The sequence below is a fragment of the Chinchilla lanigera genome, unplaced genomic scaffold, assembly GCF_000276665.1.
Source record: "Chinchilla lanigera isolate Chin_1 unplaced genomic scaffold, ChiLan1.0 scaffold00135, whole genome shotgun sequence".
Taxonomy (NCBI): Eukaryota; Metazoa; Chordata; class Mammalia; order Rodentia; family Chinchillidae; genus Chinchilla; species Chinchilla lanigera.
This window is the reverse complement of record NW_004955536.1, coordinates 295,288-316,290: the sequence shown is the minus strand read 5'-3', so window position 1 is coordinate 316,290 and position 21,003 is coordinate 295,288. Positions and strand designations below refer to the sequence as shown.

At 40.0% G+C, this 21,003-nt stretch overlaps 1 pseudogene; it reads left to right on the top strand.

Moving 5' to 3' along the window:
- The first annotated feature begins 942 nt into the window (after positions 1 to 942).
- Positions 943 to 2,141, top strand: LOC102023075 (annotated as a pseudogene).
- The last annotated feature ends 18,862 nt before the right edge of the window (positions 2,142 to 21,003 follow it).

The window sequence follows — 21,003 nt, the reverse complement described above, 5'->3', positions numbered from 1 at the left end:
TCCTTGGGGATGAAAATTTTCTACCTGTTTGGCCCAACTCCTTGTTCCTTGCCACTATGTCATAATATTTTCTGTGACCCTTAGTCAATCTGCACCTTGGCATACCAGGAAGAATACTTGTTTAGAATAATTATGTCATTTTTCATTATGGTGGTACCATCAGCAATGACAATAACATTGAACACAGCCTAGAAAATGACAAACTGAGCTAACCATTAATTTGGCACCTTTAGCCATATGAACTGGATTTGTGGTTATGGTTTTTTTTTTTTTGTCTTTTCTTCTGGTACCAGGAATTGAACTCATGAACTTGCACTTGCCAGGCAGGTGCTTTGCTGCTGAGTTAAATCCCCAGCCCCTGGATTTGTGGTTATGTAACAAGATCTAAAATAAACCAGAAAGTTGTATGCTGTGTACCATCCTTAATATGTCAATTTTTCCCTCAGTGGTAAAATTTAAAATGGGTTAGGAAGAAAATAGAGAAATGGAAGAGGAGGAAGAGATTAGAAGTAAGGCTAGAGGACAAAGGAGGATCACATTAACTTTGGGAAACTGATGCAGAAAACTGGAGGGAAAGAGAGAAGGAAGAGATAAAAAGAAGAACAAAACCACAACCAAAAAGAAGCCAGACACCACTTTAATACTCATATAAAAACAACATCAAACAATGAAGGAGAAAAAAACAAAAACAAAAACAAAAAAACCAAAAACAAATCCACAACAAAAAAATGAGAGAGGGAAAAAAGAAAGAGGTGTCTTTTCCCCCACTGCCACAATATTGTCTGTGTGAGGAAATGGCAAAGTAGCTACCACCACTGCTGCTTCCACCACAGTTTGAAGCAAACAGACCTGAAACAAAGTCTTACCCTCAGCTGCTTCTGAACACAGTGTTTGATAGGTCTTCAGACATCAAGTTCAGCTTTGTCTTCCAACCTGTCTGATATGTCAGAACCTGTGCCAAGCAGGGCAGAGTTAACACAGATGTTAACATGCACAGACCCTGAGAGTTCTGGGATTATGAGTCACGTATGGTGGAATGGGAAGTCAAGATGACTACCAACTGGTTTAAAAACTAGGCAGGGGTAAATATAGTGAAGTATTTGAGGCCATCAACATCACAAATAATGAAACGGTTATTGTTAAAATTCTCAAGCAAGTAAAAAAAGAAGAAAATTAAACATGAAATAAAGATTTTGGAGAATTTGAGAGGAGGCCCCAACATCATCACTTTGGCAGACACTGTAAAAGATCCTTTGTCATGAACTCTGCCTTGGTTTTCGAACATGTAAACAACACAGACTTCAAGCAATTCTACCAGACATTAACAGACTATGATATTTGATTTTTACATGTATGAGATTCTGAAGGCCCTGGATTATTTTCATGGCCTGGGAATTATGCATGGAGATGTGAAGCACCATGATGTCATAACTGATCATGAACACAGAAAGCTGTGTCTAATAGAGTGGGGTCTGGCTGAATTTTATCATCCTGGTCAAGAATATACTGTCCAAGTTGTTTTGTGATACTTCAAAGGCCCTGAGATACTTGTAGACTATCAGATGTATGATTATAGGTTGGATATGTGGAGTCTGGGTTGTATGCTGGCAAGTATGATCTTCCAGAAGGAGCTGTTTTTCCACAGACATGACAATTATGATCAGTTGGCGAGGATAGCCAAGGTTCTGGGAACAGAAGATTTATGTGACTACATTGACAAACACAATATTGAATTACATCTCCATTTCAATGATATCTTGGGCAGACACTGTTGTAAGCAACAGGAATACTTTTTCCACAGTCAAAACCTTGTCAGCATGGAGGCCTTGGATTTCCTGGATAAACTGCTGCAATATGATCACCAGTCATAGCTCACTGCAAGAGAAGGCATAGAGCATCCCTATTTCTGTACTGTTGTGAAGGACCAGGCTCACATGGGTTCATCTAGCATACCAGGTTGCAGCACACCTGTCAGCAGTGCCAACATGATGTCAGGGATTTCTTCAATGCCAACCCCTTCACCCTTAGGACTTCTGGCAGGCTCACCAGTGATTGATGCTGACAATCCCCTTGGGATGCCTGTTTCAGTTTCTGCTGGTGCTCAGAAGCAATCACCCATCTTTCTCTTGATGCTTGAGTAGAGGTGGGGAAGTCCACCCTCTCCTTGATGCAGCTTGCACCTTGTGAGGAGGGTGAAACATTTAAGAAACACCATGTCTGAACCGTTGCTTGTGAATTTATAATTGTTCAGTCATAAAAAATTATCATAGGCTGATTTTTTTCTTCCCCCCGTTTTTGAAACTCAAATTTTTCATAACTTGGGAGATTCCCTGAAAGATTACCTGTAACTGAAATATTTCATAGACAAAGTTTTTCTACCCTTCCAAATTCAGTTCCTTATCACTAAAGAACAAAAATATAAATCAGCCTCAATCCTGGCTGCTGCATTTGGGTGGACATTTCTTCCTATTTCTATGATTGCTCCCCCACCATCCTATACTCTGGGGGAGGGTGTATCTTGTGCTCTTCTCCAAAGATTACAAAAATGTAGCTTTTCCAGGGAAGTGGGAAGGGAGGAGGCAGCATAGAGAAGAGGCAGGGAAGACCCAGTCTGTAAGAGCAATATACTGCAAGTCATTTTTTATAAATGATTAAGTGCAGTTACCCTGGTGACTCTAGTGGAAGCATGTCTTAGCTATATGGAGATGTTGAAAATCTACCCAAAGGGTAGACAGATTCTGAAAACATTTATTCAGCATGAACCATGTTTTACTGACTTAACCCTAAATCCAGCTCGTTTAATTTTGGTGTCAGTTTAGTTTAAAATTGTGACAATATTCCTCCAAGGCTCCTGCCTTGGTCTTTTCCTCTTTCATGTCTCATGTTGTACTCCATAGCTGGTAGGAGAGGGAAGCCATAATCTTTTTCAGTTTTTTTTTGACTTGGCCATCTTGAAGTCAGTTACTGGGCATAACTTTCTGCTTTTTACAAATGAAACATTGTCTATATAGGTTTCATGCTAGCAAATCTGAGAGCTAATGGGAGATGCAGCCATATTGGGTTTAATTTTAACCTACCTTCTTCTCTTACCTTCCTCTTTGCTTACATGCCATCCAGTGAGAAGACATGCTTCTCAGTCTTGTATCTTGAGAGGCAGGAGAAGAGCCACTGTCTCCAGTGAAATGGAAATTGTAGATCTGTAATTGTGGAAACTATCAACTCTTGCTATAGCACTGCCACCCTGTACATATACATATCTATCTATATCTATATCTACATCTATAGCTATCTATATCTATCTTTGTCCTTCATATGTGAAAGATCCATTGTTGGAATTCTTTGGTGTAAATAGATTTTAGGTTTTATTTATCAAAGAAAAAGAAAGAAACATCCACTACCTAACATGTCCCTGCTGTCAGTAGTAGACAAAATGTTGAGATAGAGTCCCTATCTGCGTTAATTTATCCCAGCAAGCTAGCAGCAGCTTTTTGGCATGGTAGTGGATAATCTCAGTGAGCCTGCACCTTCTGGCCAAGACCAGACTCATTTGACCTGAGCCCAGCAAGGAGCCACTAGACAGGGCCAGCTTCTGCTCAGAGTTCTGAGCTCAGCTGGTCCTTCTCCAAGATGTCTCCCAGCCAATTGCTCTCTTGTGTGGGATGATTGAGCCTTCAGCACTCACCACCAGCTAGTGCAGTCTTTTATGTCCACTGTTCCTCTCCACTGCTGCATCTGTCCATGAAGGCCTCTGGGGTCACCAGCAGTCACTGTGTGTCTGCAAATTTGAACTGCTTCTCTTTCACGGGGAGTCCCATCTCAGGGAGAAGACACCACCAAGCTACCTTCTTCTTCATTGAAGTTTCTCTTTTTACTCTCTCTGTGGGCTTCAAATCACTCTTCAGATACTTCCTGGGTCCAGGGGACCCACTTCCTTCCTTCTTTCTTCCTCATGTTGCTATATTCCAGCATCTGGATGGCAACTCTCAGAAAGTCTCTTTCTCTGCTGCTTTACACTCCACCATCTTGGTCCAAATCTTATGTTCCAAATCCTATGTTCATTTAAGTAATCCATATAGACCAGGTCCTTAAAAAAAGCAAACTACTAAATTTTACACAAGAACAAATAGTTAATATGAAAAAGCTTATGTAAATGAAAGTCACTGGATCATAGAACTTAGTGTGGTGGCACATGCCTGTAATCCCAGTACTCAGGAGGCTGAGCAAGGAGGATTGCCATAGGTTTGCGGTAAGCGTGGGCTACCTAGTAAGTTCAAAGTTATCCTGAATCACATAGTGAGGTCCTGTCTTAAAAAAAAAAAAAGAAAAAAGAAATCAATAACTAAAAACTTTCCAAAACAGAAAATACCAAGTCTAGATTGATTCATTGGTTATATCAAATGTTAAAGAAATCACACTAATTCTCTATTAAACTCTTCCACAAAATAGGAAAATAAGAGGGCAGCATTCTTCCAATGTAAAAGCCAGGCAATTACCTAAAGAACAAAAGGAAATGGATTATCAAAGTGGATCAAAAACAAGACCCCTCTCTCACATATACATAGATGTAAAAATCCTCAACAAAATATTAGCAAGTCAAATCCAACAACGTATAAAATAGATTATACACAAGAGCATAGTGGGTGTGTTAGTCCATTTTTCACTAAAAACATTCTTTGTATACTGACCTACCTGTTTAACCACTGTTTGGACTTATGACCTAGTTGTTCTGCTCAGACTTATGACCCATTTTTTTGTATAGTTCTGTACAGATTGTTTATAGAACCTAAATAAATGTCTTTTTTGTACAGTGTTCTGTTTATACAGTATTATAGTTTTTACTGATTGTACAGTACGGTACTGTAGTTTTATGTTCTGTTATACATTACAATACTGCAGGTAACATTTATGTAAATAAAAGCAAAGTTATCAAGCTGGAGTTTCCTTTGACCTTTTTTGTTCTATTATAATATATATACTTATACAGTTCCTGATTTAGTGACTGATCCATTTATCAACCTAGTTGCAGGAATCAAACTTGGTCATTAAATAAGGAGTATTGTACTATAATGAAATACATACAGCTGGGTAAATTTATAAAGAAAATACGTTTATCTCATAGTTCTGAAGATTCAAGGGCATGGAGTCAGCATGAACACAGTTCAGATGGGCCTCAAGGCAATGGGACCACAATGGCGGGTAAACTGTGCAGAGCAAGCAATCACATCACAAGGCAGGAAATAGTGTTCTGTGGTCAGGCTTATTTTTATGATAACTTGCTCTCATGGGAACCACTCAGAGTCCCATGACAGCAACTTTATTTGCTTGGATGTGGTGGTTCCCATGACCTAAGGACACCCCCAGACCCCACTTCCTAAAGATCTACCACTTTCTAACACTTCCACATTCAGTACCAGGCCCAGCACATGAACTCTTGGGGGACACACAAGTCATATCCAAACTGGAGGACTGGGATTTATTTGTCCTGGGTATGCAAGGTTGGTTCAACATTCAAAACTCAGTTATTCCCTCATACACAACTATTTAAAGAAAAACATCACGTGATAGCATCAACAGGTGCCGAAAAAGCATTTAACAATACCCTATCATGACTTATTAAAAAACCCTCAAGACTAAGGATAGGAGGGAACTTCCTCAACTTGATAAAAAATATCTATCAAAGCAAGCAAAAAACCAACCAACCAACCAACCAACCAACCAACCAATCAACCAACCAACCAACTGAACAAACAAAAACCCTATAGCTACAACCCAACTTACGAGAAATGAAAACTTTCTTAGTGCTCCATTATACCTGGCTTATATTTTAGTTTTCATTAATATGTATTAGTTGTACATCTTAATCTGTTCTTTGGGATACTGCCACACAAGCATATAACATGCACTGATCAAATCCAACCATACTTTATGCAGTCTTCCCCTCAGGCACTTCTCTCAGTCTCTTTTTTGGAGGGGTACTGGGAATCGAATTCAGGACCTCATGCTTGCCAGGCAGGTGCTACACCTCTGAGCTAAATCTGATCAAAGCCATCTATGACAAACCAACAGCCAACATCATACTAAATGGACAAAAACTGAAAGCTTTCACTTTAAAGTCAGAAAGAAGACAATGATGTCCACTGTCATCACTCCTATGTAATATAATTCTGGAAACATTAGCCAGAGCAATTAGATAGTAGAGAGAAATGAAAGGAATAAAGATAGGAAAGGAAGAAGTGAAATTATTATTATTCACAGATGACATGATACTCTATGTAGAAGACCCCAAAAAACTCCACCGAAAGCCTTCTAGATTTAATAACCAAATTCAATAGTGTAGCTATGTACAAAATCAACACTCAAAAATCAATAGCATCCCTATTCACAAGCAACAAACTCAATAAGAGAGCAATTAGGGAAACCACACTCTTCACAATAGCATCCAAAAAAATGAAATACTTAGGAATCAATCTGACAAAATAAATAGAAGATCTATACATTGAAAATTATAGTACTCTGAAAAAAGAGATTAAAGAGAATTTGAGAAAATGGAAAGGTATTACTTGCTCATGGATAGGAAGAATCAACATTATGAAAATGACCATATGCCCAAAACTGTTGTACAGATTTAATGCAATCCCGATAAAAATACTATTAGCATACTTCACAGAACTAGAGAAAACATTCCTGAAACTCATCTGGAACCAGAAGAGACCTAGAATAGCAAAGGTTGTTGTGGTGGATTCACAACTGGTGCTCAAGTTGTGGCACTTAGCTGAACTGAATCAGAATGGTGTTGGGTGTGGAAAACTCACTGGAGGATCATTGCTAGCTGCATAAGAGGAAGAACTGGAGAAGTGTGGATGTTACAAGCTGTTGGGTGCTGTTAGAAGCTGCAAGGAGCTGTTGGTTTTCCTGGAGGAGCTTATCATGCTGTTTTTCTTGATGAACTTGGCTGTTCTTATCATTGAAGAAGCTCAGGACTTTACTCTGGTTCTTACTTTGAGTGTTACTTCCTGGTTCCAGTGCAGATACCTCAGCCTGCTAGCACAGGTCATTTGCCCAGCTAGCATAGACTTTCTAGCTTCCACCACTGACCTTGCTGAGAATGGCACTGTTGCTGAGAATGGGTATGGTTCACTTTCAGGGAGCTCTGGTCCTCACTTTCAGCATTGCTTCCTGGCTCTGGAGGGGAAGATAATGCACTGCTCAGTCTCCTGGAGAAGCTTGTTGTGTTGGCTTTTCTGATGGGAACTTGGCTTTCCTCATCATTGGTGGAGTTCGAGACCTCATTGTCACTAAGGATGGCTATCGTACCTTTTGGTGGAGCTCTGGTTCTTACTTTGAGTGTTGCTTCCTGGCTCCAGTGCAGATACCTCAGCCTGCTAGTACAGGTCATTTGCTCAGCTAGCATAGACTTTTTAGCTTCCACCACTGAACTTTAGGCCTTCCCAGTGTAGATCCATGAAACATGCCTGCATGAGGCATTGTCGTGGGATCTTGGCCTCCAGTTGGACTTGTGGGAGGCATTGTTTTGGGCTCTAGGTCTTCAGCTTGACTCACGCAGGACATTTCCATGAGATCCAGGCCCTCAGCTGGATTCTTTGGTCTTTAGTGTGTGGACAGATTTCCAGCACTCTTTGTATATGGCTCTTTGGGTGACTATTATAAAATAATCTTATAATTAAGTGTCTTATATTGTATTGTTTCCTTTACAAAACCCAAACTACAACAGCAATCCTGGGCAACAAAGACAAGATATGAGGCATCACAATCCTTGACTTTAAATTATACTACAAAGTTATAGTGATAAAATCACTATAGTACTTGCAAAAAACAAACAAACAAACAAACAAAAAAAAACAACAAAACAAATAGAAGACTTCTATGTAGAGCATATAAAGAACTGGAAAAAAATCAGATCCACAAATTTAAAGACAAAATCCAGAAATGGCCGTGTGAGATGAATACTCACTTCTCAGATGAAAAAATACAGGTAGCAAACAAATATGTGAAAAAATATTCAGCATCATTAGTCATTCAAGAGATCCAAATTAAAAAAACACTGAGATTCCACCTCACTGTAGAAAGAATGGCTATTATCAAGAAATCAACCAATATGGGTTGGGAATATAGCCCCAGCACCTGCCTGGCAAGCACAAGGTCCTGAGTTCGATTCCAGCCACCCCCTAAAAAATCAACCAATGACAAATGCTGGAGGGGCTGTGGGGCAAAAGGAAGCCTTCTCCACTGTTGGTGGGAGTATTGAGTGGTGCAAGCAGTGTAGATATCAGTGTGGAGTTTCCTAAAAACTAGGATTAGAGGTCCCTTTCAACCCAGCTTTCCTCTTCTGGGTATTTTCCCCAAAGAATTAAAAACATCATACAACAGCGATATATGTGCCCCTATGTTTATAGCAGCACAATTTGTCATAGCTAAATCTTGGAAATGACCCAAATGCCCACCAATTGAGGAATGTAGAAAAAAGATGTGGTATTTTTACACAATGGAGTTTTGTTCAGTTATAAATAAGGATAAACTTGACACTTTTATAGGTAAGTAGATGCAATTTGAGACCATACTTATAAGTGAAATAAATCAGTCTTGCATGTGTAAATATCATATTATCTCCCTAGTGTAAGAAGTTGAAAGAATAAATGACATACAAAATGTACAGCAGCCATTGAGAAATGGGAAGAAATTGTTCAGAAGGAAACAGAAATTGGGATGGGGAAAGGAGAAAAGAAGGAAGAGAAAAGGAAAAATGTGTGTATGTGTGTGTGTGTGTTAAAATATTTATATTACTAATATCTTTAGTTCATTGAAGAGAAAGTTTTGTACATATGTCATTTGATCAATTTTCATGCTTATATCTCGTAATTTGAGCAACTACTTTTAAGATAATAAGCAATATATTAACCATTGTTACTCTCCTACTCTCTTGTTTTGAAATTTTGTGTCATTGTTTTTATGTTTTTTCTCTTCAAATTGAAAAAAGAAAAAAACATACTATTTTCCTTTTCCTGAAGTGTGTATACATTTTACTGATGGACTCTGTATATATATTATATATTATGTGGTGTAATATATACATATAAAATATATCATATCACAAGTCATATTACTTTATTTACATATTTACTTTATTTTTTCTCAACCAAGTAAAACTGGTCATTTTATTTCTACATATGCTTACATATGTACACAGAAACTTCTGATTTGTTTATGTTAATAATTTTGTTATTTAAAGGCAAAAAAGTAACCATTTTGGTGACATAAAAACATCTTTAAAAGCAAACTCCAGGGTTCAAAAGGAATTAAGCCTTCAATTTAGTAAGTTTAATAATCAACTGTCACCTTTTAAATATATTTTTGGCTGTTAAACAAGAATATTTCGTATAGTATATTTTCTTAGTGAACTGCTTCTAATCCACATTTACTTTAACCCTTCATCTATTGATGAAGTGCTGGGCTGACTTCATATCTGAGTTCTTGAGAATAGTGCTACAATAAACAAGACTGTGACAGTATCTCTTTGGCATAGTGATTTTGCTTTCTTTGAATATACCCACTAAGATGATGAGATTATTTCATGAATCTATTTTTAAATTGTGGAGGAAGCATCATAGTCTTCTCCATAACTGATGCACTAATTTATATTCTCACCAGCAGTGTGTGTGCAGTAGTTCTTTTTTGTCCATGTCCTCATCTACATTTGTTTCTTTTCTTTTCTTTTTTTTTTTAGTAATAGCCATTCTGACTTGAATGATGTTATCTCACAGTGGCTTTAATTTGCACTTCTATGATGACTAATGATGTTGAACATTTTAAAACAATTTTTTGGCACTTGTATTTCCTCTTTTGAGGTTAATTTCCCATTTGTGATTTGGATTGTTTTCACTTTTAGTTCCTTATATATTCTGGTTATATTGCAGGTGAATAGCATGCAAATATTTGCCCCCCTTCTCTAGGTTGTCTCTTCATTATTTCCTTTACAGTCCATGTTAGGTTTGGATCAAGAATGTTCCCACAAAACCTCATGTGCTCACAGTCAAGGCTTTTGGAAGGTAATTGGACCATCGGGTGGCTTGATCTGTAGTGTGTTCTCATCAGCAGAGAGGGACAAATGAGAGGATGGCCCAGAAAAGCATACCTACTTCCCTGGATCCTCCCTTTTCTCTCTGCTTCCTTACCATCATGACATGATCAACTTTCTTCCTCAGCAGGCAATTTTTGCTTGTAGCCAGCTGACTATAGACTAAAACAACTAAAAATTGTGAGCTCCAATAAATCTCTCATCCTTTATGTTATGAGTGTCAGGTATTGTGTCTCAGAGATGAGGAAAATGATTAAGACAGATTTTGCTATCTCGAATGGGTTTATCACTCTGAGTATACCTGACCACGTGGTTAAGCAGATTTTGGAACTGGTTCACCAGATAAGATTGTAATTATTTGGAGGTGCCAACTGGAGAAGCCCTAAAATTCTGTAAGTCAAGCTTCCTGGTTAGTGCGCTGAAGAGCAGGATGCTGATATAAATCAGGCAGTAAAGAACAGGCTCAGGAGGTTTCAGCTGGGAGCAAGGACTTCATGGGCATTTGAGTTAGAGGCCATTCTGGCAGAAAATTTGTCAATATTTTGCCCATGTCCTGAGACCTTGCAAGGGACTGAGATTAAGTAGGGTGGATTCATTAATTTGGCAGCAAAATTTCAAGGCACTCCAATGTTCAGGCTGTGTTATGGGTACTAGTGGAGACTTTTATCTAGCTCTGAAAAACACTGAAATACAGGAGCAAAATCCAGAGCCAGATGTAAAGTTTGGCCAGAAAGTAAGAGCTTGTAATGTTGGAGCAGAGAAATCTTGGTTATTAAGATGATTGGCATTAAAAAGAAGTTGAATACTGTTCATAAACACATTAGGATAGAGGTTGTCCCAGGAGCAAGGATACAAAATGAAAAGACCTTGATTAGGTGGGCTTTTAGAAAGTGATTGAATCACGAGGGTGCTGTGGCCTCCACACATATACACACAATAAAATACTGCTTCATTCCCACTAGAATGGTTAAAATCAAAATGACGAACAGTAACAAGTACTGATGAAGATGTAGAGAAATTAGAACCCTCATACACTAATCTTAGACATGTAAAATGGCATAGCTGCTGTGGAAGTTTTGTAGTTTCTCAAAAAGGTAAATGTAGAGGTACCATATTATCCAGCAATTCTTTGACTAAGCATATCTAAAGAGAAATAAAGATATATATCCATCAAAAATGTGTACATGAACAGTATAGCAGCATTATTCAAAATAGCCAACAATTGTAAATAACCCAAGTGTTCATCAATGGTGAATGAATCAACCATATAGTGTACACATGTGATGGAATAGTATTTGGTAATACAATTGAAGTACATTTTATACATATTATAATGTAGATGAACCGTGAAATGTAATGCTAAAGAAAAGAAACTAATTCTGAAAGGTTCCATATTATATGATTCCATTACTGAAATGTTAGAAAAAGTAAACCAACAGATTAAAAAAATAGACCATGGTACAAAAAATAGACCATGACTCCCAAGGCCTACGGAGAGGGAGAGAATGAGTGACTACTAATAGTGCAGAATTCAGGAGGTGGATAATAAAAATGTCTTAAACCAGTGGAAATTGCTAAACTTTGTGATGTCATTAAAATGTACATCCCAAAATGTGAATTTTTTTGTAGTTTTAAGAATTCTCTCCCTAATTCTAGTATCTGTCTTTTCTCTTGCTCTTTATTTATACTTTGGCTTTCTCATATAATAGAAATCATGTGATATTTGCAGTTGTGTGCCCAATTTATTTCACTTAAAATTATGACCTCAAGGTGAATTTCCTAGAAATGACACAAGTTTATCCATCTCTATGGCAGAGCAGAACTCCATGTGTGTGAATACCACATTTTCTTCTTTTGATAGATGCTTCCAAGATTTAATTATGATGAATTGTGCTGTTATAAACATGAGTATGCATGTATCACTATAATATGATGTTGTGAACTCTTTCAGAAAGGTACCAAGAAAATGAATAGCGGGATCAAATGGAATTTCTAGTTTTAGTTTTTTGAGAAATCTCCATGCTGATTTCCATAATAGTTGTATCAATTTATGTTCCTACCAACACTGTAGGAGGGTTATTTGTCAAAATTTGTTATCATTTGATTTCTTGATGATGGCCATTCTCTCCGGGGTGAAAGGAATTTTGATGTTGTTTTAATTTGCATTTCTCTAATAGCGATGTCAAGCATTTCTTCATGTGTTTACTGGCCATTTGTACTTCTGTAAAATGTCTATCACTGGATGTTGTGGGGCCCAGTAGGCCTTTGGAGGCTCTTATTGTCCCACTAAAAGAATTGGAAAGGACAACTGATGAATACAAAAATTCAATATCTATTTAAGGTAAAAGAAGTGAAAAAGAGTGCAAAAGGAGTGCTTAATGGGAAGAAGTGTTTTGAAGAAAAAAGAAGATATTTCTTTTATGCAGGATGGACTACTGCATGTACAAAAATACAGTGGCCATGAAGTCAATGGACACTATCTTTTATGTCTTTTTTGATGTCAAATGCCATGCCATGAAGGGCTCCAAAGCTGCTCCGCACATGCATCCCAGTCACAATTTGAAAGGTCTCTGTAATTGACGGATCATGCCCAACTCTTCTGCCATGCCCTAATTTGCCTCATTTCCTCTTCAAGACATAAATCATTTCAATTATTTATGGGTTGCTAGGGAATGGAGTTCTCTGTCTTCATATGACTATGAAGAGAGAGGCTATAGGTCTTATCTACTGGGGGTTATATACTCTCTAACTACCTGTGGCTCACAGGCTGGGCTGAAGAAAGCCTACCAGAAGACAAAGAGAAAAGAGCTAGTGTGTACATGTGGAGAATTGTTGAGCTGGTGTTTGAGACCTTGGTGAACTTGTTAGGAACATGTGGAGACAAAGAGGGATGTTAAATAGGAACCAAAGTCTTGTTTTGGTGACTTGACATCTGCACTTGGAGCAGAACTGTTTTGCCTTTTTGAAGAGGAGCCTCAGGTCTTCCAGAGGTTTACAGGAGTAGCTTTCTTCTTTTGGGTGATCTTTTTCCTCAGATATTTAAGGTGGTGCTGGATTTATAACTGCCAGTCTCTCCAGGGTATATCTCACTTCTCTGTACAGGTTCTGACAAAGGAGATAGCCTGAGCTTGCCAGGATTATTGTAAGCTCAGAGTGGGCAAGATTTGTAGACCTGTTGAGTGGTTGCTGCTACTCCTAGTCCTGTGAAAACTTGAATGACCATTTTCCATGTGGAATTTTTAAAATAACTTTTCACTGTTTCCCTTGAGGAAAGATCAGAATGGTTCCTCAGTAACTGGGAAGAAGGATAATGTCTTAAAGGGCTGTAAAGATTTCCCATGGTGCCTCCTTATCAGTCTTTTGATTTCCCAAGGAGACTTCAAACATGTCCCTTTGGTGTCCTTTGCAATGAATGACACTGACCTGCCTGGAAAGAGAGATATCCTCTAGGAGTTATAGCTAGCACCCCCAACCCTTTTTCTACAGATTGTTGCATGGGTATGTAGCACCAGATATTTGAACTGACATGTCAGAGCATGAGTAAAGAAACTCAGAGTAAGGTCCCCTTGATCTCAATTATGGTTATAGATCTAGAAGATTGTTTCCTAGAAAGGGATATTAAAAAAGAATAATTGAATTTATTTACCCATGACAGCTAGAGTCACCTGTAATTTTTGTTTTTGTTTTACAGGAGTTGGAGATGTTCATGGACAAGGCATTGCAGATCAAGCTGGCACCCCTTCAGTCCTCTTTATCAGAGGATATGAGGGTTGTGGCTTCCCTAACCCCTCTCTGGGGGTAGGACAGTCAATTCCCCAGTACCATAAGTCAGGTACATTGACCACCTGACACATGGATCAAACACTGCCAAGACAGTGGCTTGGTCCATTTGCATGCCAAGTGTCCAGTCTTCTTGCATGTAAATCAAACTTTGATTGTCTTGGGTTTTCCCTTGGATGATTTGGGTGTGCTTAAAGCATCACCAATTGCAACAGCCATACTTTTGGTCTTTTTTCTCAGCCCTTGTCTTTCCATCTTCCTCTAAATCCTGATTGTGTTTTGTTTTGTTTGTTTGAGACAAGGTTTTGCTATGTAGTTCAGGCTAGCCATGAACTCACTGTGTAGCCCAGGCTGACCTTGAACTCACAGCAATTCTCCTGCCTCAGCTTTCCAAGTGCTGGGATTATAGGTGTGCATCACCAGTCCTAGCTAGATCCTGATTATGGAACACAGAAAAGGACATGGGTCTAGCAGTTGCATCAGAGGGGTCTGTGGACCCATCTGCAAATGTATCAGAATCTTTCAAAAATTCTAGGTCTCTTTGGGGTACTAGAATCTGGTGAAAACAAATCAGAGAGATCAATTTCCCCCTGAAAGATAGAGGGTATCTCTGAGGGCAGAATACAAATGATATCAACTTCCTCAGGGGCTCTTATATTTTCTTGTTTTTTTCCAGAGATAAAAAGCCACAAAAACCTGAACATAAGGGATTTCATACCACTTTCTATGCTTTTGCAACTGAAAAAGGGTATTGTGGTTTAAACTGCCATTCTGTGACCCATCTCTTGCCATTTCCAAGTTTATATAGCCTAATGGTGAGGTTACTGGGATCTGCAGAATTTTTCCCATGGTGTACTCTTAGGCCTATAATACAGAGAAAACTAGGTTTGGGGTACTTCAGAGGGTGTCCCCTGCAGAACAAGACAGACCTGTAAGTTCACAAAGTGTTTTTTTGTGAGACAAGCACTAGGCAGACCTTTCTGTAAAATGTGGGTGTGGCGCCAGTGCCCCCCAGGGGGTCCCTCAGCCTTAAGACTCTCCATTGTGTGGTAGACTGACACCATAGAGAGAAAGGTGGAGCCCCTGGGGGCTCCCCAGAGACAGTAAACTCTTAAAGGATCAATGTGGAGTCCCTGGAGGGCTCCGTTGGCTGCCTGGGAAACAAAACCTCCTACACTCATCCCAACAGTGCTTTGTTTCTTTGTTTAGGGTAGTAGAAAGAGAAATCTCTTTCTGTACATGAAGAGAGTGAAAAAAAACCTTCTAAGTAATTACCTGAAATTTTGAAACAAGGATATAACCTAAGTCCCATATGTTCCCTGAAAGTGAAGGCTTTTTCTCTCATCTACTGTGCCAAACCACAATTCATGTCCATTCACAAGACACAAAAACACTAGACATCTCAAGATGCTGGAAGAGTTAATTTTCTCTTTCTACTACTCTAAGCAAAGAAACAAAGCACTGTTGGAATGAGAAATCAGAAAATATTTTCAATAGCATTTCTTTCTTGATACCCCTTTGGCTTCAATTTATGTAGACTATTACCTTGAATTTACAGCAAATTTGGAATCTTTAGTAACCATGTGACCCAGCCAGGGTCATAATGGAGCTGGAAGTGAAGGTAAGTGGAAGCTTTGTGTCAGGCTTAACCTGAACATGACTTTCCCACACTGTTTTCAGAAAACTGTAGCTTTGCAGCAAACTACAGCCCCAAGAAAGCATGTTGCCATTGGCAAATGACAGGAAACTGCAAACAGCTCATGTTGTCCCCAGACAAACAGGACAGGATGTCATAAAGAGATGACAGAACAGGAGACTATTTCAGCACCAGAACACCTGGTAACATCTTTACATCTGCACCAGACATTCTGAAAACTTTGACCATGGATGTGTGCTCAGACCCCCCTAAAATGATACCCCCACCTGATCTCCTCACATAACATCCCTCCCCAAACCTCATCACAGGACCCTTCTCCCTAAGCTATAAAAAACCCTGCTTTTCATTGTTCAGGACTGATGGACTTCTTGCCCTCAGTCTACCTGTACCCAGGTACAATAAATCTTGTGCCATGCCCAAGCCTGCTTAGGTGTTCCCTAGTGGTCTCTTACTTGTGCCATCCATTACATCTGGTGCCAAAATCGAGGAGCAAGAGCCCTCCTAGGGGTGTCTGCAGCCCTCTCCCAAACCTCCTTGGCTGAGGCTACTCAATAACATCTGCTCCTCAGACCTCTGTTCCTATGCCCCTGCTGTGCCAGATCTTTGTTTTTGAGATTGGATAAGCCTCTCAACTTCTCTCCTACCTTCTTTCCTTTTCCTAGCCTGACTTTCACCCTCCTTCATAAAGTCAGAAAGAGGTTTGCCCTGCTTTTTGTGCTTGTAAACTCCAGTGCTGGTCTCAAAAAGCCCTCTTGGGAAGGCTACTTCCCTTCAGTGTCTGGCCAACAGCAGAGATGTTTGTGTTGGTCATTCCCCCACATTTCATGGATCTGGGTCTCAATTAGAGATGTCTACCAAGAGAGTCTGCCACTCTCCCACATCTCTCTATGTACTCTCTGGGGAACCTTCCATGCTACATTCCTCTTTTGTTTCCCCTGACTTCTCTCCTGCAAAATCTCAGGCCTCTCTCCTGATCTGAAGCCCAAGTGTCTGATATTTTTCTGTAATATGGCATGGCCACAGTACAAGCTAGACAACGGCTCCAAGTGACCAGAGAATTGTACTTTTGGTTTCTCCATTCTGCCAGATATGGATAATTACTGTTGTAGGCTGGGGAAGTGGCCTGAGGTACCTTATGTCCAGGCATTTCTCACACTCCATAGTTTCTCTACCCTGTTTTCCTCATGTGATCTCTTTCAAATTCTTTTTCTTTCCCTTCCATCTGTGCCTCCTCCAGTTCCCTCTGATGTCAATTCATTCCTCCCTGAGGGCTGACACAACTGATCCTGCTCTCCTCTGGCAGCATCCCATGCTCCTGGCTGCCCCAGCTCCCCTAGCTGCTCCTCCTCCTCCTGCTGAACTTCCTGCTGCAGCTGCTTCTCCCTGTTATCTTGAGCCCCCTAATGATCCAACACCTATTCCTTCTATCTATCTGGCTCTTCCCTCCAAATCTCACCCCCCTCCTTATGCCCCATCTCACCCAACTCCATCTCATACTTGGTCCACACTACAGTTTAGAGGTCCTTCCCCATTCCTTTCTCCTCAATTTCCACTGCTTGAGGTGGCAGGAGTAGAGGAAATAGTTTGAGTCCATGTTCACTTCTCCCTGTCTGATCTATCTCAAATCAGTCAGCACAAATAAGCCTATAGACAATCCAGCCACTAACACTGATCTAACTTCCCAAGCTCCTCATGTATTCAGTATAATATGTCCTTTGGGTTGATTATCAGCCACTTATCTCCCCACTAATGCAATTTCACATTTATTCTGCTAGTCTCCACTGGTTATATTAATCACCAAGTAACACAAGATTCCCCATTTAGTCAACTTGTTCCTTTCTCAGTCCTTTCCCAGATTGTTTCTGCTCAACTGATGAAAAAACTCTGGTTTCTGTGATGGTCATTATCTTCTATGTGCAAGTGTGTATCCATGGAATGCCTGCCTTGAGACTCTTACCCATTCTGACTGCCTCCTAGTGTCTACCTTTGATCATTCCCCCAAATGACTGATGACAGACACTAAGGTTTTTCCTCCATTTTGAAAATCAGATCATGGATTTAATTCCTGAAATCAGAGGACATTTTCAACCACTAAAACTTACTGTCCTGCTGGGCACATTAACTTTGGGATAATGAAGACAAAAAGTTCAAGTACCTCTATTGGCATCCATAATCAATTTTGTTTACCTAGTCAGAGCATCTTCTTCCTTTGTGGGACCTCCACCTATCTGTGCCTCTCCACCAACTGGTTAAGAACCTGTACATTGGTGTGTCTTACTCCAAAATAGACATAGCCTCAGTGAACCAGAGCCTGTCTGTCATGATAAAGATCCAGATTTGACAGTTCAGGGCCACTCAGTTGATTCTTCTGCCTGTTGGCCTGGGAATCACTACTGGAACAGAAACAGGAGTAGCTGGTCTCACAACCTCTCTATCCTACTATCACTCCTTATCCCAGGACCCATCCCAAAGCCTCAGAGAGATAGCCAAATCCACTGTCACCTTACAAGCCCAAGTAGATTCTGTGGCAACAGTAGCCCTTCAAAATTCCCCTTCCCAACTCCTATAAAAAGCCCTGCTTTTTTTGTTTGGGATGGACTGCATTCTTCCCCTCAGGCTACCTGTACCCAGGTACAATAAATTTTATGCAGCATTACCTTTACCCAAGCCTACTCAAGTAATCCTTGATGTCTCTTACTCTCACTTTTCATTATGGTTTGGTTTACATGAAGATTGAAATCATCATTTCAATTATTAGACCAAACCAGAGAGTAAATACTGTTCAAATCTCACTTTCCAGGGAGAACTGCTTTTTACTGATACCTTCCTAACTCCAAGTATGTTATACCTTTAGCTTATCATTTTCCATCATTTAAGCAGTGGCTACAGTGGGACTGAAAGGAATGTTGATGAATTTAGATTTCACATACATATCCTGTTCTTGTCTCTATTAAATATACTTTTAAAAATTCTTTTAGTTTAGGCAACCATGTTTTAAATTTTTATTAATTCTTTGTTTTCTAACTTCTTGTTCATAGCTCATCATTGAACCTGGAGATGTTATAATAAAATCTTTACAGGTTTCTGATGATACAGGTGGCTGATAAATATCTCATTTGTTCATGAATAAGTCTTTTTCCACAAGCCTCACTGCTAAGTGGGAGACCTAGCCTGGACCTCTGAACACATGGACAGAATTTCTCAAATGGCTGTTCCTCTCCTGATTTCTAGTATAACAGGAAGGGAAAAGGCAGAGAAGCTTGTCTTAGTTACTTTCCTCATTGCTGAGACAATCTAAAGTTAAAGGAGGAAAGGTTTATTTTGGTCACAGTTTGTAGAGGTTTCAGTCCATAATTAGCTGGCTCCCACATAGGGTGGCACGACCAAAGGGCTTTGGAGAGCAGGCAGGAGGCATCAGAAGACAAGCAGTAGCAGCAGAAAGTGATAAGAACTTACCCTTCTTTTGTCTCTTATATCCTATCCAGGCTATCCACCCTTGAGGTGGGTAACACTCACACCCAAGGCAGGGCAGCCTTAATCCTAGCATCACACCATGAATCAACTGTATCATCACATCCTTTTTTAGTGTATGCTAATGAAGTGAGCACCCATCACCACAACCTTGATTCCAGCATCACACACCTTAGATCCAGCCACTTCTGAAAAGCCCCACCTATGACTGCATGAAGCTTTGGGGGATATCTAGATACAAGCCACAACATTATGCTCTAACCCTCAAAAGACTTGTGCACATCCCTTTATGCAAAAGGCATTTGGTCCATCTGTAAGCATGGTCAAAATCCTAACAATTGCAGCATTGCTGAAAAGTCCAAGTCCAAAGTCTTCTCAGAGACTTAAAGGAAACGGTTAGCTGTGAGCATCTGTACAAGTGAGAAGAAAGTTAAATACTTCTAACATACAGTGGCACAAAATAAACATTATCATTCCAAAAGGCACAAATAGGGAGATAGAAAGGAACAGGACCAAAGCAAGAGCAAAACCCAATAGGGCAAACATTAAGTCCTGTAGTTCTGTGTGCAACATCCAAGGTAATCTGTGGCAAGATGTGAAAATCAAAGGGCTTGGGTTGATCTACCCCTATCGTACTTTGTGTGCTTTCAGCTTTCTCTTGGGTCAGCTTTGCTCATTCTTTGCAGCTTTCCTCAGATGATCCATGTTCTTGGCTTCTCCAATCCTCAGGAGTCTCCACTACATCTTTGGCTTCACACTCACAGCTTCGTATATTACCCTTTCAGGGGCACACTGTCTGGCCTCCAGCCCTTCTGAAATCTGGGTGGGAGTCTTTCTGATTCCATAACTTTTGCATTCTGTATGCACCTAAAACCAGCACCACATGGATGGTGCCAAGTCTGCTGCAACCTGGAGCAATAGCCAGGCTTCTTTCTGTCTTGGCTGTAGGGGCCAAATGCCTGGACTATTGAGCACTCTGAATCCAGTACTAAGGAACAAATTCTCTATGTTACTGCCATTCTGGAACATGGGGCTCTGGGGCTGTCTTCTCAAAGCAAAGTCTTTCACTCTTGCAACTCTGAGGTTGCAGAGGCTGGAGTCCTGCTAGTTCTTGTGATGTTCTCAGGCCATCTTTTCTGTTGTGTTCTTCTGAAATACTTGGCTTTTTATTGCTAGCCTTTTCTGTGAACAATTTCTCCTCTGTTCCATCCCTTTCAGGCTACAACTTTACTGGAGCTTTCTTTTTGCTCAAACTCACAACATTTTAAATCATTCTGCTTGGCTGTTTGCTTTTGATTCTCAACATAGATCTGGCCAAAGCTCCTGTTGGGAGCCATGCCACTGCTTCAACATTAGACTGCCTTGGAATTTCTTCTGCAAGATTAATTAGTCCACTACCCTTAATCTGAATCTCAGGCAAAGTTTCTGGACATGAGAAAAATACCAACAAACTTTCTGCCAAGGTATAACACATATCTTCTGGAGTCCAACAGCCATTGCAGTCTTTCTTCCAGGGCAAACCTCCTGAATCTGGTCTTTACTGGCAGCATTTCTATCAGTATTCTGGTCTTGTGAACTCTCACTAGAATCTCCCATCAAGAACAGCTTAAGGCATTCCAGGCCTGCTTCTTGAACTAGCACCTCCAGATCTTTCCAAACTTTTCCCACAAGCCAGTTCCAAAGGCTCCTGAATCACACAGTCAGATATAGTCATAGCAATGGCCCCACCTCCAGTACCACTTTTCTCATTGCTAAGACAAAATACCCAACATCTAAAGTTAAAGGAGGAAAGATTTATTCAGTTTACAGTTTTTACAGTTTATGATTTCAGTTCATAATCAGCGTCATCTCTAAGGCAAGATGCCATGGCAGACAGGCATCACAGAGGAGAGAAACAGTTCACAGCAGGCATAAAGTTGCAAAATAACCTGAGATGACCACAGCTCTTTCTATCCCTTGTATCTTACCCAAGCTACTTAGGGTGCGCAGCACTCCCCCTTTA